We start from the raw sequence: 16,282 nt of genomic DNA, 5'->3' as shown, positions 1-16,282 counted from the left end.
TCTCAATATGATGATAACGGTGGTAACACGTGTCTTTTTGTATTTTTTTGGCTGACCAACAACAACTGTCTCCAATGTAATTAGTCTGAAATCGCGTTATACATACGAACTGTCATTTTTTATATAGAAATAGATTTCTATATTATAATATCGTGTTACCGTCAATACCCGATACTTATAACATTTTCATAAAGGAATTAAAAATATGTTTAATATAAATTATAAACATACAAGGTATAATAATATGTATTGTGAGTGTAGAATACTTTATTGAACAATAATGCTACTGAGAATCGATACAACTGAAATGCACCGATTGACCGCAACGATACGCAAAAAGTGTCTCTCTGTCCGGTCAAATTGTCCTTCCATTCTGTTGATATTGAAATAATAGTCGGGGTGGAAGACACTTACCAAAATACCAGAGATTCCAAAAGTATTTTTATTTTAAAATTTAAATTATAAATAGGGAGGAGTATATATGTTATTAATAAAATAAGCAATGGTGTTTTTGCGAAATATTTAAATATTTTAAAAACATTTTATTATGAGATTTACTTTTAATTTATTTACTATGTAATTTAGATATTGTTCTTTTTTTCAATTTAGAGATTTAAAATTTTGTTTGCAAAATTTTTAATATTTTTATTTGAAGAAACGATTATAGTTGTAATTGCATGTTTAAATTTGATTATAATATATTACATGTGTCTACTTATGAAACTGGGTAAATGCAGCAGTTGTAAAACATTTTACAATATTCGAACAAATTAAATTTAAAAATAAAAAAACTGAAAATTCTTGAGAAATCAATGCATATTTTCAAACATCTGGAACGGACCCACCCTTTTTAATGAAACAGTTTAAAAAAATCAGCGGTTGTAAAACATTTAAAAATATTTGTACAAATTTATTTTTTAATAAAAAAGTTTCTATGAAAAATTTTGAGAAATCGAAAAATTTGTATTTTTGATTTAGCATTTTTATCGAAAAATATTTTTTTTAAAAATACACTAGCTCAATAACAAAATTTATAACATAAACTTTTAACACATGTGAATCATATCAGGCAAATTAATGATTGTACAAGTAGTTATAAAAAACTATGCATATTAGCAAAAAATATATAAATATATTTTTTGCAGTTTTATGATACTATTTTCAGTCAATTTGACGTTTATTTTAAGCCATCAAAGTACGCAAAAAAATTTTCAACAGAAATATTCTCACGTTTATCTATTGGATCATAGTTCAAAAACATTTATCACAAAATATTATAAGGTGTTCATTATAGATAATATTATTTTACATTATTAAAATCATCAATATTTTATAATAAAAAATATATAAGAGGCTATAAAATCATGCGTTTCCTCAGATTTTGAGAATCGGGCGCCTGCAAGTCCTCTCTTGAGGGTCAACAAATGTCTTACTTAATGCTCGCCCAGGACCCTTCATGCACCCGGTCTGAATACGGAATAAGGGACGGTTTACATACAGCGCTCTAAACACCGCTTTCGTCGCGTGTCCTTTCCACGCCATACGGTCCAATCGTGAGAATTCAATTGCGCTCCCGTTTTGGAATTCGCATCACTCCCTGCGCTTTACCCCATACGATACTCGTTCATTAATGGTTGACTGATTCGAATTTGAAATCGAGGAGTCCGGTAATTGGCGCTGAGCAACGGCCACCGCGGGAAACTCTTTAACAATGGAGAGAATAAGCTCCGGCCAGATAAATCTGAGGGGCGATTGCGAGACGCCGACATAACGACATATTTATACCGCGACGCACGCCATTAACAATTTTCTTCAAACGGACTCAAAACGGCCGCCGGACGCGATTAGCATGCGATCGGCGGACTCTTGGGGGCCTTTAAAGACTTTTTTAAAAGTGGACGGTGGCGATTTATTAACGTCGACGGTTAATTGAAGGGTGTCGCGACTTGACATCGGAATCGCGTTAGTGAAATTTAAAATTTTAGCACTGGTATGGGAGTAGAATACCAAGTTTCGTTATAAGAATATAGTTTAATTCTCAAAAGAATCATTAAATTACTAATTCCAAACAAATATTAATATCTCAGTTAGTAAATATTTTTATTTTTAATCCTGTATAATTTTTATTTAATGAAAATTTTACAAAACATGCATAATTGAGAACAAAGATTGAGAACAACAATGCCCCTCAAATAAGAACGTCTGGTCACCTTACATTTCCAGAGATGAGAGATGAATTAATTGATTATTTTTTGGCTCAAATCATAGTTCACACAAGTGCTATGTTTCGTCTTCAAATGTGCTCTAAGATGTCCCTTTATCATAGATTTGTTGGTCAATACGTGTTCACACAATAGACAGAATGGGGAACGAACATCATGAGTAGCTAGTGTGAAACAGAAATTAAAATAATCATTTGAAAACTGATGAACTTTTTTTTTGCTTTCACTACTCATACAAACTATAATTTAAATAGGCTTATAAATTTTACAGAATTTAATAGAGACACCCACAAACATATGTATGTATTTAAAATAGCCTCAGACATTTGCGCTACTGTTCCATCTCTTAAAAAAAAGCGATGCTAACCATCAACCGATGAATAACGAGCGAGCAAGAATCTAACGATCATAAATCACTGACATAAATAATAATAAATTTAATAATAACTAATGAAAGCATTTTTTAATTTAAGGCCTAACATACTTAATATTATAAATGATCACTGTAATATAACTTTGTTGCACCTGATACATCAACGCAGGGTGATCTTTCCATGACTCTCGCATTCTTTAAACATTAGCTCTTTCGCGACTATTAAGGGCGACTACACTTTCATTTTTCCTGCGTGTCTGACGCGGACGGATACAATGTCGTCTCCTTGCGCGACAAGGCGTAAGACTAGTAAATATGGCTTCGTAGCACGTATCGTAGGTGTTTGGTACGTGATCCGCTTTTTTCGGTTCGCCGCAAAGTCCAACGTGGTCGTCGAATACACAAGTGGAGCACGTAGCCGGCAGACTCCTCAGTCTGGAGCCATGGGGCGCTTGTCTCGTACCGAGCCGAAACTATTACGGCAATTAGGCGACTGATCATGCTGACCTATCTCTCTGATCGACTTATCAATCGGGTCACGTGGCGAGATCGGACGTTTACTCATACGAATCAATAAATGGCGAATATTTGTTTGTGGTTTTGGAGTTGATTTGTATAGGTCAAGAATCAATGTTGTGCGTACATATATAATCATTGATTATGCTTGTTACAGTGAATATGTCTTTTTTAGTCAAGTTAAATTATCACTAATATATAAATATAATTGCACTAATTATTGTCGTCATCATGTTTTTTTAATACAATTAACAAGCAGATCAAATTCCGTCATAAGTTGCCGACGTTTATGACTAATTATCCGTCTGACACTTCAAGTACATTTTATATTTCAAACAATAACAATCTTCCTTGCATTCTGGTACCCATAAAAATATTTTATACGCTGATCCTCTATTTTGTACATAAAACCTTTTTGTTTTATTTGTTTCTTTTTTTTCATTGATGCATTATATTGTCGTAAAAAAATTTTTTTCTTAATGCGTGCGGCAATTTTTTTTTTTTTTTTTGACAATTATCTGGGAAATCGTGATCTTTCATCGATCGCTTCTGGATGCCTCCTAAGTTTTTATACCAGGAGCCAAAGCCAATTTATTTCAATAAAATGCATTCCAATATTACTCATTCTTTTTTGTCAGTTACAATTATCCATAATAATCCAGTCAAATAAGGCGAAATAAAGGCTAAACCTCGGAATGAAAGATACCAAGCTGAAATTTTGCACAGACCTTCGTTTTGATGTTCTAAGGACAGGGTGAAATGTCTCATAAAATATCGTGTCTGCTAATCAAGATATCAAAGGTCAAAGGTCACAAAATTTGTTTTTTTGCAAATATCTCGCGTTTTATGCGTTGCACGTCATTAGATGCTTCACAAAACTTGTAAAGCATAAAATTATTTACAAGTTTAGTTATAATATTTGTTTTGTATCATTAACCGTTTTTGAGATATAGCGCGAAGAGTGGGAGGCGTACATCCGTTTATAGAATCCAGCGAGTATTTCTACCTGCTTAACTTGGTATAAGCTTTGAAAAAGTAAACAATCGTGAAAAAAGTGGTCTCGGCAAGTCGTTTGAACCATCATTTTATTACTTTCTTCATTGTATTATTAGGAATTAAAAATTAAATATTGCTCGACAAGAAATTTGTGCGAAAAAATTGAAAGAGTTGAGAGATGTCCTTACGGAGTATGTACCAGATGATAAGAAGATCATTTCCAAATTAAAAGAAAAATATTTAACTGATATTATAGTTATAACGAAGATTGGATCATTCCCTATTTTTTCTTTTCGCGATGCTCAAGCTTAAGTTTTATCCATAGCTTGGTATGAAAATAAAATAGGCACTTCGGAAGAAGAACACTTGCGCGTAGTGGAAGCTGCTGCGGCGATTATTAGAGAAGATATTCGATCTTCTGTTGTTGAGACCAAGTCTTATCCGCCCCCGAGTAAAATATTAATGAAGAAATTCCGAAAACTTTATTACATTTTCTGCAAGAAGTTATTATAAAGAACAGAAAAGGAAAGACGGGGCATTTTAAAACGAAATACACAGCTATAAGTCATGCTATAATGACTTCCATACGAAAACGGTCCTTTTCTTCGCAGTTATTACTTCATAGAAAAAATACAGATAGGCCAAACATCCAAAAAGACTTTTGGATGTTTTGTCAAGTTTAGGTTTTTTCGCTTCATATAGTGATACTGTAAAATGTTAAATTTCAGCTGTTTATCACCCACAGCCTCGTAATCAACCATCATAGTCAAGTGATTTAGTACAGTATACAGCAGATAATGCAGAAAAATATTTATACTCTTGATGGCTATAATACTGTTCATATAATGGGAATGATAAAAATAATAACTCCAAAATCTGAAGTTATATCTGATGACCGCATAAAGAAATTTACAACAAAACCAAGTGCAAAGGAGTTAGCAGCACTATCACATATACCCCTTCTAGTGTATGAAAATTATGTCGTACCCGGATTGAGCAAGAGATTCAAGCTCAAAATTTTAATGATGTAGATTCTACGGATGTACGGAAAGTGGAAAAATATCTCACCGTTGCCAGGGTGGAATGGATTTATTGAACAACTTACAAAAAACAATGAGAAATTTGTAACTTTTCGGATTCTTTTTCTTACTTTTATTCATCATCCTGCGAGTAATATGGACACAATTTACACTACATTACAGTGTGCTATAAACACTGCCAAGAAACATGAACAAAGAACATGCTTAATAACTTTTGATCAGCCGTTGTACATAAAAGCACGTGAAATCGTAGCAGCTTCAGATGCTAGCTCAGACTTGTCCAGAGTAGTTGTGAAACTAGGAGGCTTTCATATGCTTATGTCTTTTATTGGATGCATAGGGTATATAATGAATGGAAACGGAATCAAGGAAGCTCTCAGTACAATTTATGCATCGAATTCTGTCGACAAAATGTTGGATGGTCCCGCTTTTGCAAGAAGTATCAGAGGCCATACGTATTACTTTTTGCATTATCGATGATGATTTTTGAAGATATGGAGATTGAAAGTTATAATGCTTTAGATGGGTTCATTCAGCAGATAACAATTTGCGATGTTTTCTACGAAACTGTGGAAGAATGTACAGGTAACTCTGGCTCCGTAGTTTACATAGCGTTATCCTATAAACGAATGCGCGCTTCCCACTCCCCGCGCTATATCTCGAAAACCATTAACCATACGAAGAAATAAATTATAACAAACTTGTAGAAAATTTTATTTTCTATAAGTTTTGTTAAACATTTAATGACATGCGACGCAAAAGAGGCGAGATATTTGCAAAAAAACGATTTTTATGACCTTTGACCTTTAATATCTTGATTAGCAGACACGATATCTTTTGAGACTTTTCACCATATATTTAAAACGCCAAAACAAAGGTCTGTGCAAAATTTCAGCTTGTTATCTTTCATTCCGAGGTTAAACCCTTATTTGACTGGACTATAAGGACCTTATGAGAAAGTAGTGCGTACAAAATTATAAACATGTTTGCTCAAACTGTGACGTATTTTTTTTATAAACAAATTTATGTGATTGATGATTGTGACATTAATGTAATTTATTGATATTTTTTTATTTTAATTATTGCATATTTAATATGTATTTTAGAATATCTCAATAATATTTATTTCTTAAATATTTATCTCTTGTATATTTATTTATTTCTACTCATGTTAAACGTTAATTCAATTTAAAATATACATAAATACTAGATAATATTATTCTACTTTTAATCCCTTACAATAATCATTTTATTCACCGCTTCTGCTTTCAAGTAATATGGACATATTTTTTTTTTGTAATTCTAAGTCATGGATATATAGTTTTTAATTAATAAAATGTACGAATTTTGAAAAAATATTTTTTTTTCCGAAACTACCGATATTTCATTTTGTAATACTGTAGTATAAAAGCTCAACTTTTGCCCCAATACCGGTATTGAAAACTATTGGTCCAACAAAACTTACCGAAAGTTATTGAAGACACGTCTATGAATATATATTAGCAATAATTTAGCACGAGCTGACAGTATTGTGACTGGCTTATAGTTCTTTGTGCACAACTTGTAATCTTTTTTACGAACTTTTTTGCCTTTTGTGCATTTCCAAAAATCAGGAAATGTCTTAAGAATAAAATAAAAAATGCGTATTAGAGAAGCAGCGAAACTGACGTCGCAACCCTCTAAAATGAGAACTAATACAAAAATAAATGCGTCCATAATGTGATATGATGTACAAGTATAGCATAGAATACTGCAGAATTACTTGCGATCGGATTCAGAATATGTGCAATTTACATATATAAGAAACCCATGACAAAGCTTGTCGATGACCCACTCAAAATCAGTATATAGTCTCACTATTTAATATTCACTATATAATGCTCTTAAAAGCTATTAGTATTGCTTTAACATTTTCCGAAATATTTTTGCGATAATTCTAAACCTTACATAATATTATTAACACGTTTGATACCACATTTATTTTTGATTATTTTTTTAGTTAAACAATGAAAGAAACTGTTATTTTTGCTTTTAATACTAAATTTATTTTTGCGTATTTTTTACTTCAAGTTTGTATATAGGCTTTTATTATATCTCGAAATGTATATATTGTAATTTCCAGCTAAACTTTAATTTGAATAATATCGGTACGCATCATTAACTGGAATTTATTTTAAAACATATAATAATTGCTATTAAATTATTTTTTAGATATAACCCCCTTCTTCTCCGTATTACAGGATATCTCTCTATGTAGTGACTATACTGCATTAGTCTGATATACGTTTACAGCATTAAAAATCAGAGTAAACATTCTGAATGAAAAACTAAGACGATGGTTCTAGAGAAAAAATCACGTTTTTGTTTTATGCTGTGATCTTTAAGTTAAATATACTACTACTTCAATGTTATTTTCAAAGAAGACTGCTTGTGGCAAGCATTAAATTTAAACGAAATTATGGAGAATTAGTGTATATATTAAACTTTTCATATTTTATTATTTTTAATTATTTACAGGCATTTTTCCAAAATCGACTTTCAGTCGAGCACGAACAAATTTGGCCAGACATTTGGCCGGACCAATTCAACGATCATTATGTATTGAAAAAGATCGATAATCGTAAAGGAGCCCTCCAGATTGCCGCCGAACGGGATGGCGGCACGTCTCGCTCGTGCTGACTACGAACAGTTGTCGGTAATTTAGTATAACAAAGAGCGTATATAATAAAAAGGCATTCGGTTCGATAAAATCTGCGGCATTCTCAGTCATCAGCTACACCTCTTTCTCTCTCTTCACATTGAAATAAAATAATATTACCATAATAAATTACATTTATTATTATTTCGCTATAAAATTATTGATTTCTAAATATATTTTAGTTGACATTCATTAACTCAAATCGCAATAAATTTATTATAATAATGAAAATAGATTTGTAAAATCCTGTGGTCTTACTTCAATAATATATCAGCTAGCTTAGATTTATACAATAGCATCATCCATTAAAGCTAAGTGCAGAGATTAAATAAGTAAATTTGTGACCGAAAAACTTTCAACCGAAAGATTACATTTCAAATAAAAATGCTCAATACTTGAGAATAATAAAAATATGATTCGTTTTATAAATAAATATTTAAATACAATATTAGTATTTTTGCTTCTAATATATTTTTTGAGTTCAATTTAAATAATTATATAATCTAACTCCTGAAACGTATGTCTGAAAACATAATCATTATTTGTGCCAATAAATACATTTTTTATCAATTCTAAAGTAGATGTCAGTTGCGACAATTTTATTTTATTTAATCGGCAATATAAATGACAAAGATAATACTACCAATAATTTATTTGAGCTCTTAAATTCCCTAATTTCAAGTGAATAACAACAGCTCAAACTACAGTCAATGATCTTGACTGGCATATTAAAGTATAGAGTATGTTTATTCCAAGAATCTCATTGATTTCAAGCAGCTTCAATTCATCTTATCTTCGCCATTACAATAAATAAGTTACAAGGACAGGACTCACGGTAAATGTAACATTTAAATTACATTTTATTATTAGGATATAACGGGTGAAGCCGTTGTTATTATTTTATTACTATATTATCGATAGCGACCCTGAAATATTTTTTCTCAAATTTCATTTCACTCACTACTCCACGGAGCCATTCAGTATCTTCAACGTTGAAAAAAGTTGTCGGTGAAATGACGACCGACCGTCATGTCGGTAATGAACGTATTTCAAATATGGCCGAGCCGGCATAGTGACGACTTCAGTCGGCAATGGCGGCACAACTATTCAATTGTTACCAGTGGTATCGCGATGGCAACATTGGTCAAAAAAAATGCCAGCCTAGACGCCAATCTGGAGATGGCTCCAAGATGATTCACAAAAAAAACAGCTCACACACAACGCCGAGCACCAGAAGAAGAACCAGAAAAGGTGACCGTTGTTGATGATTGGCCATCATAATAATACTGACGAGGAAAAAGCTTTTTTCAAAGCCTTATAAGTAAAGCTTCCGCAAAAGGCAATATTCAACGTGGAATAGGCAATAAGTGAACAATCTAATCTTTAATTAATGCCATATGGTTGTAATTGCTCTTAATAAACTAGCGTTAAAGAATTAACTGCTGTAATTATTGAAGTAATTTTTTTATTATTACATGTAATTGTTTATTTATTAAATCAATAGCTTCGGTAAATTCAATATTTCTAAGAAGTGTTAAGTACTGGTAATAAACATATTGAATTAATAGAGAAGCGCACTACATTAGAAACTACAATCGTAAAATACATTATAAGAGTTGCACAGAAACTAGGATTGTAAAAAATCTTTATTTCAAACTATTCAATCGATTACTTATTACTTATAAAATTAAATTAACATATTTTTTTAAATTTAATTTAGTTAATTAAATCTCATTTTAAGTATAATTTTTAATTTGTTGTCTTTTGACTAAATGACTGCTAATCTATTTGCTGAATTGTTCACAAATTTCTTTTAACCAGAAATGGAAAGATGTATGAAGCAGAGAGCTCTCGATTTTACGTTATATTGATTGTTGATAATGCATTTAAAACATCCAAATGTGCAGATAGTGTTTCTTCCACACAATACAACAGGTATTATTTAGCTAATAGATCACGGCATAGTTGCCAATTTAAAAAAATAATATTAAAAGCACATATCAATGTATTTTGGATAAAATAAAAAATGATGCATTAACACTAACTGATCTTTAGAAAACATTTTCCATTTTTGATTGTTTAAATCACGTTTCATCTGCTATTGCTGAAATAATACCAAAATATTTAAATTCTTACTGGAAAACAGTGGCCTGAAAAGCATCGAAAATATCAGCAGAAATCACTACTTTGCCGAATGAAATTGTTGAAAAATGTTTTGATAACTTTAGCCCAAATGATATCGAAGAATTACGTGCGGGTAATGCATTAAATTGGGAAGATGTTATTAATAATACTTTATATATCGCCAAAGAACCAGAAAATGATCATGAAACTGAAAAAACTTTAGCCCCTTACACTGAACATATAATTTGAGAACATCTTTTACTTTTCAGTATTTTTTAATTTTTAGATTTTATTGTTTTTATAATTTTTTTAATAATATTTTAATGCAATTTTGGGTATATTTTAACTCAAAAGTATGTATTATATATTGAAGAATATTCTAATGCATTTACTTATTTATAATTTATTTATACTAATTTTAACTGCGAATCAATCATGATATTTAAAATCAAGCTTGAAAAAATATACGGCACATTTCACTGTTAGTTATTGAATTTTAACTTTCAAATATATTGAAAGCTTCAACTTAAATCTTACTAAAAAAAAACCTAAAAATAAAAACCATGCGAAAACTGTTTTGAAACATAATTTAGTAGCTTTAGTAAAGCAAAGCATAATTAAGTAGCATAAGCAAAGCGTAGCAAAAAATTAAAATATATGGTATAAATATCATATCAAATTGATAATCTTAAAATAAATAATCGTAAGGACGAATTAAATATACTTAAATAACAATTATTAAGACGAATCATAAAATATGTTTGACGATCATTGTATTAAATATGTATTTATTCTCACTCCACAACTGATTTTATCTGACTTTTTAAAAATAAATCGTTAAAAATGATTAAATTTTTTTTTATTATAAATCAATTTATAAAAAAAAAATTTGTTCAATTAAACATTAATAACAGTTTATTAGTAAAGCAATTTAATTTTATTTGCTGCGCATTGATTAATGCTTCGGAAGTTTATTTAAGGAAGATAATAGCTTATTAGTCTAATAATTATATGTTACACTTTACGTATGTAATTGTGTCAAAATATTTTCTTTGCGGAAAATGGAAGTTTAATGTAGAAAACCATGCTAAATTTTTTTTTGTGCATGTGTTTAGCAATGATTTATATTATTATGAATATTCTAGCATATGTATTCTGAAGCTTTATTATCTACATAGGATAAAACTATGTATTTTATTATGATAAAGGAGAGTCAAAATTTGTAGTTCCGCCACTGGGAATATATGATAGTATCAACTATTAAACATGCAATTAATGAAAAACTGAATGTCAAATTATTAAATAGGACATTTTAAAGTGTCAATAAAATACTGTCGAATTTAATTTGCTTTTTCACAATAACCGTTATTAATAGCCCCGCGTGAGTGTGTAACGAATGCAATCGCACCTGAGCTGAATACAATGCTTTCGTGCTCCATTAAGGAATTTCAAGCTCACGTAATAAAAGTTTATGGAAGCATACGTATACACGTTAATTAATTCGGGGGCAGAACAAACGATTTTTTCGCCGATTGCTTTGAGTTATTGGTATCCGATGGTTATGTTGCACCTGTCAATTTTGTCAAACCCGATGTTTCCACTGGCAAGGTGACCATCTTCGCGTACTGTTTTTTTTCTCTTATTTTAACTCGGGTCCGAGTTCCGCGGATCGAATGCCGATTCGGCTCCATTGTTGAATTTCTTCGGCGATATGGATGAGTATAATATGATTTATGAGCGACGATAGAAATTTATATGCTAAATGTATACGTGTGGTAAAGAAGAAGCGAGTTGGTTTTTTATTTTTAGCGAGAATAGATCGGAAATAATTAAATGGGAATATTTTTTTTTAATAAAATACCGATAGTTTTTTTTATAAAACTGTTTTTATACTAAGCTTTTGTACGCAAATTGAGCAACAATGAATGCAATGCCAACAATACTGAAAGCAACGACTGATCGACTACAGTAAAACCAGTGGTGATATTTAAAGTTTTCAACAACTGATACGCTTAAAAATATGCTTATTTTTTTTTTGTGAAGAAGCAATAAGAACTTCTTAAATTATGCGTGTATCACTTGCTAAATTGTGTCATTGATTCAACTAGGATTTAACATGTTAAATAGCGTTATATAGCAAGTTTACATAGGGTTAAATCATTTATGTATATATTAAATAATAAAAGTCCCAAAATAGAACCCTGTGGGATTCCACACTTCAACCACCTCACATTCGATTTGTGCACCATTAATTACAACTACTTGCTATATATTGTTTAAATAACTTTTTATTAAATTTAGCATTGGTCCTACTATTCCAAGATGTTTTAATTTCTCTAATAATATGTTATGGTCTACTGTGTCAAAAACTTTTTTTTAAATCTATAAATAATGCAGAAGTTTTGTTTCTATCGTTCAAGTTTTGATGTATTTCATTAACTAAATCAAAAGCTGGATATTTTGTATTAGATTTGTTTCTAAATCCGTATTGTAAATGTGATAAAAAAATATGTTTTTAAAAATAAATTTATTATGTTGGCTAGAATTAAGTAAAAAAAAATTGTTAGAAATAAGGCGATAATTGTTAGTGATCCTCTTATCATTTGCCTTTTGCAAAGAAGTTATTTTGGAAATTTTTAGGCAATCAAGGAATATTTCCTTTTTCAAATATTTATTGAATAATTTCAAAAAGCGGGCAAAAAGACTGCTAATTTATTTTATTGGTTTAACTGTTATTCCATCGGTAAAAGAAATTTCTTTCTTATGAAAATAAATGTATTTATCAACTTTAGCTATATTTGTGATAGTGTTTATATCATCAATGTTAATTTGTATTTGGTCTGATAGAAATGTTACAATTAAAAAAATTTCATCTGTAGTTAAACCTCCATTAATATTTAGAATAACGTTTTTCTCATTTTTATTTTCTAGAGTATTTTTGACAATTGCTTTAATATTTTTCTATATTTTAAATTGGATATTATTAGCATGATTAAACAGTTTATTATAGTAATATAATTTGATTTTTATCCGATAAGCATTTAGCTCATTTTTTTATATAGAAGACAAGAGTGTTTGTAACATTAGAACCTAAACGAAAAGCTTACTTTATATTTAGCAAGTTTTCTCGATGGTTTACTTTATTTATGCTTTTTCAATGCTGTGAGTGTTTCATGTGTGTCCCTATACCCAAATTGTATTTCGATGCATTTCTGCTGGAATTGCCAATATAAAATATTTCTGACAATATATTCAGCATTTATGCTAAAAAATGTAGCGTTTGATGTTTCAGGCTCGGAGCGCTGCGACGCTGATTATTTTCGTCCACATTTGGGAATAATAGCCGTATATTATTGAGTGAAGGACCGCGAAACCTCTGCGGGAGGTGTAAAAAAATCAGCAGAGAAGCTGCGTCCATGGGTCCGGGCTAAAGATGAGATGTGAGAGCACAAAAACCGGTCGCCAAGCTGTCTGCCTAATATGGGAGCTCCACTTTTTCGCGTAATCCCACTGGCGCAAGCCATTCTCCGGGAATCCTGGAACGCATCTTGCCCTTTCATATTTTTTGACAATCTGTCCGCAATTTGTAATGAATGACTTACATACGAATAAAAAGCAAATTACATAAATGTTAAAATATCGCGGTAAGCAATAAGATATCCTATGAAGCACTCCCACTACTCCAGTTTAATTGTTTTTAATGTTAAAAAACCAGTATTTTTTAAGAAAAAAATAGCTGTAGCATTAAAAAAAGCTTATTAAAAATTTTGCTAATTAGTATATGTATTTTATAAAAGTTAAAAGCATTTCTATGACATTTTTATTTATCGATAAAAATGTTGTTTAAATTGTTAATGTATAAATAAAAAGTCACGAAATATAAAGCATATCCAATTATAAATACAGAAATTAGTGGTTGAGTTTATTAGACCATTCAATTTATTCATTGTCGGTCAGGTGTAAGATTAAGACTACTGGTGGTAAACATTAGTCAGAAAAATAATTAAATATTTTATAAAAAATAATAGAACGCATTTACTCAAAAATTAGTTACAAATAAATTAACTACCAGATGAGTGACATTGGATATTTATAACATCATATATGTAAACATAAATCAGTCCGAAAGATTTCAACCTCCGTTCTGCTTAATTTCGAAACTTGATACATATATTTTAAATGGTACAGTATTATAACATGTACTATTTTTTAAGAGTCAACGATCAGTACAAATCATGTCAAGTATAATAACAAAAAGTAGTACATAACTTTGCACGTTCGATCGGCTATTGTTCAAAGATATTCAAAATATTTCTCCTTCACTTTCGATCCATTGGGAATTTTATACCGCATAACCGATGAACAAAAAATTAACACCGATATAGTTATATATAAAATCGGTTTCTACCTGTAGCAAATATTGATGTAGTATCAAAGAAATATTTTTAAGGAGCGACAACTTCAGTTTTTGGCGTATTTATATGACGTGACAATATTTTTACCTAACGATAACAATAATAACTATTACTTATTTATACTAGTTATAGATATTTTTTTATTTGATAATATTAAAGAACCATTAAACATTGTTTAAATGTCTGCAAAGAAAATGCATTTATGTACTCGCATTAAAACAATAATTACATAATTTCAGATTAGCAGATTAGCTGAAGTACAGAGTTACAATTAGCAACGATAAAGAGTCAACAAATTATTTACGATATGTACCATCAGAATAATTTTAAGGTGTGACGGTTGGATTCTTCCTCAATTTAAGGATAAAAATTTAATGGTGTTTTGGCGTCATTTTTGAATGCATGACAATACAAACATTTTTTGCATTCATTGCAAATTAAAGATATGACATTGTCATTTATTTATAATTTACAAAAATTATAATTAATAAATTAAAAACATACATTAAATTTTCGCATCCACTCAAAGTAATTCTCCTAATTTTTTATGTTATAAATATACAGTTGAATTTACAATATCGTGAAATGTTTCTATATGTTCTATTGAAAGAAAGAAGCTTTTCTAAACAATGATCTTTCTTATATTTGTGGTTTTCCCATGAAATACAGCATCATAAATCGTAGCAAGAATCGACCGTATCATTTAATAAGCGTGTAATGATAAATGGTGATTTTATGATATGATTTATAAATTTCACATTAGCCCTTGGTTTGCGATCGGAAAGTCAGAGGTTTTCAACACCTAATCGCATAAAAAAAATATATTTTTTTATGATTTTAATAAAATACACTTCTATAATAAATTAAATCATGAACATTTAATTTATCATTAATAAAACTGATAAGGCTTATTTAATTTTGCCATATTTTTTTAATTAACCAATTCACTATGTATCTTGGTCGTTATATGAAAATTACATTCGGAAATGCGGGTTTATTTTTCGGCTTATGCCAATAATTGTTAGTTGAGTATTTCTGATAAATGGAAGGGCTCATTACGCTACCGGTCGAACTGGTCCAGCGCGGAGGTTCTCGCTAATAGTCTCTGTCCACTATCGTGAGAAACATGAGTGATGACCCATCCAATTTGTTCTTTGTACCGCCATAGATTACCGATTCTACAGTTTTTTTATTTTAATTTAGACGACAGTAGCTTTATATTTTTATTTGCTATTCAATATCTACTAATTGTATTTAAGTCGTGTGAAATCGACGTTAATTATAAAAGAAGCTCATAGATCGAAAGCACACAAAAAGTTTATGCAAGCTGACAAATTCAAAGTAAAATCTTCGATCGATGAATTCATCGATTCAGTAGCTTAAATATTCGAACGCGCCATAATCAGGGTTGTTACAATTACTGTAAACCTAAATTAATAAATATTTATTCATTAACTTATGTTTTAAACTAATAATAAAATATTAATAAAAATAGATTTCATTAATTTTGTATTAAAAATCTGACTTCGCAGGTTTCCCCAATGCGTCATTATACAAACATTAATTAAACAATTTATATTTAAATTTAAAATAAATATAAAACAGTTATGCTGCACAGCTAAAATAGATGAGCACATATTTTTCCAGCTCCTCATAGCTATCGCCAAAAACAAGTTCATTCTCAGGCGTTGACGACCCGGCCGCAACGGGCAAGAATAAGGGCCAGCTCTAGGGCACTCTAAACGCAGCCGAAAGTCACCACCCTGTAGCAACTTTAATAGTGATTCATTAAGTAGATGCCAGTTGAAAATGCAAGGAATTGTATCGCAACGCTCGTACAAAAAGGCATCCTAAAAATGTAAATTTAATTTCACAACTCATTCAAAAAAATGAAAAAG

This window comes from Plectrocnemia conspersa, unplaced genomic scaffold (assembly GCF_051122295.1).
Source record: "Plectrocnemia conspersa isolate PC_06_02 unplaced genomic scaffold, ASM5112229v1 ptg000009l, whole genome shotgun sequence".
Classification (NCBI taxonomy): Eukaryota; Metazoa; Arthropoda; class Insecta; order Trichoptera; family Polycentropodidae; genus Plectrocnemia; species Plectrocnemia conspersa.
Note: the sequence above shows the minus strand (reverse complement) of the source record.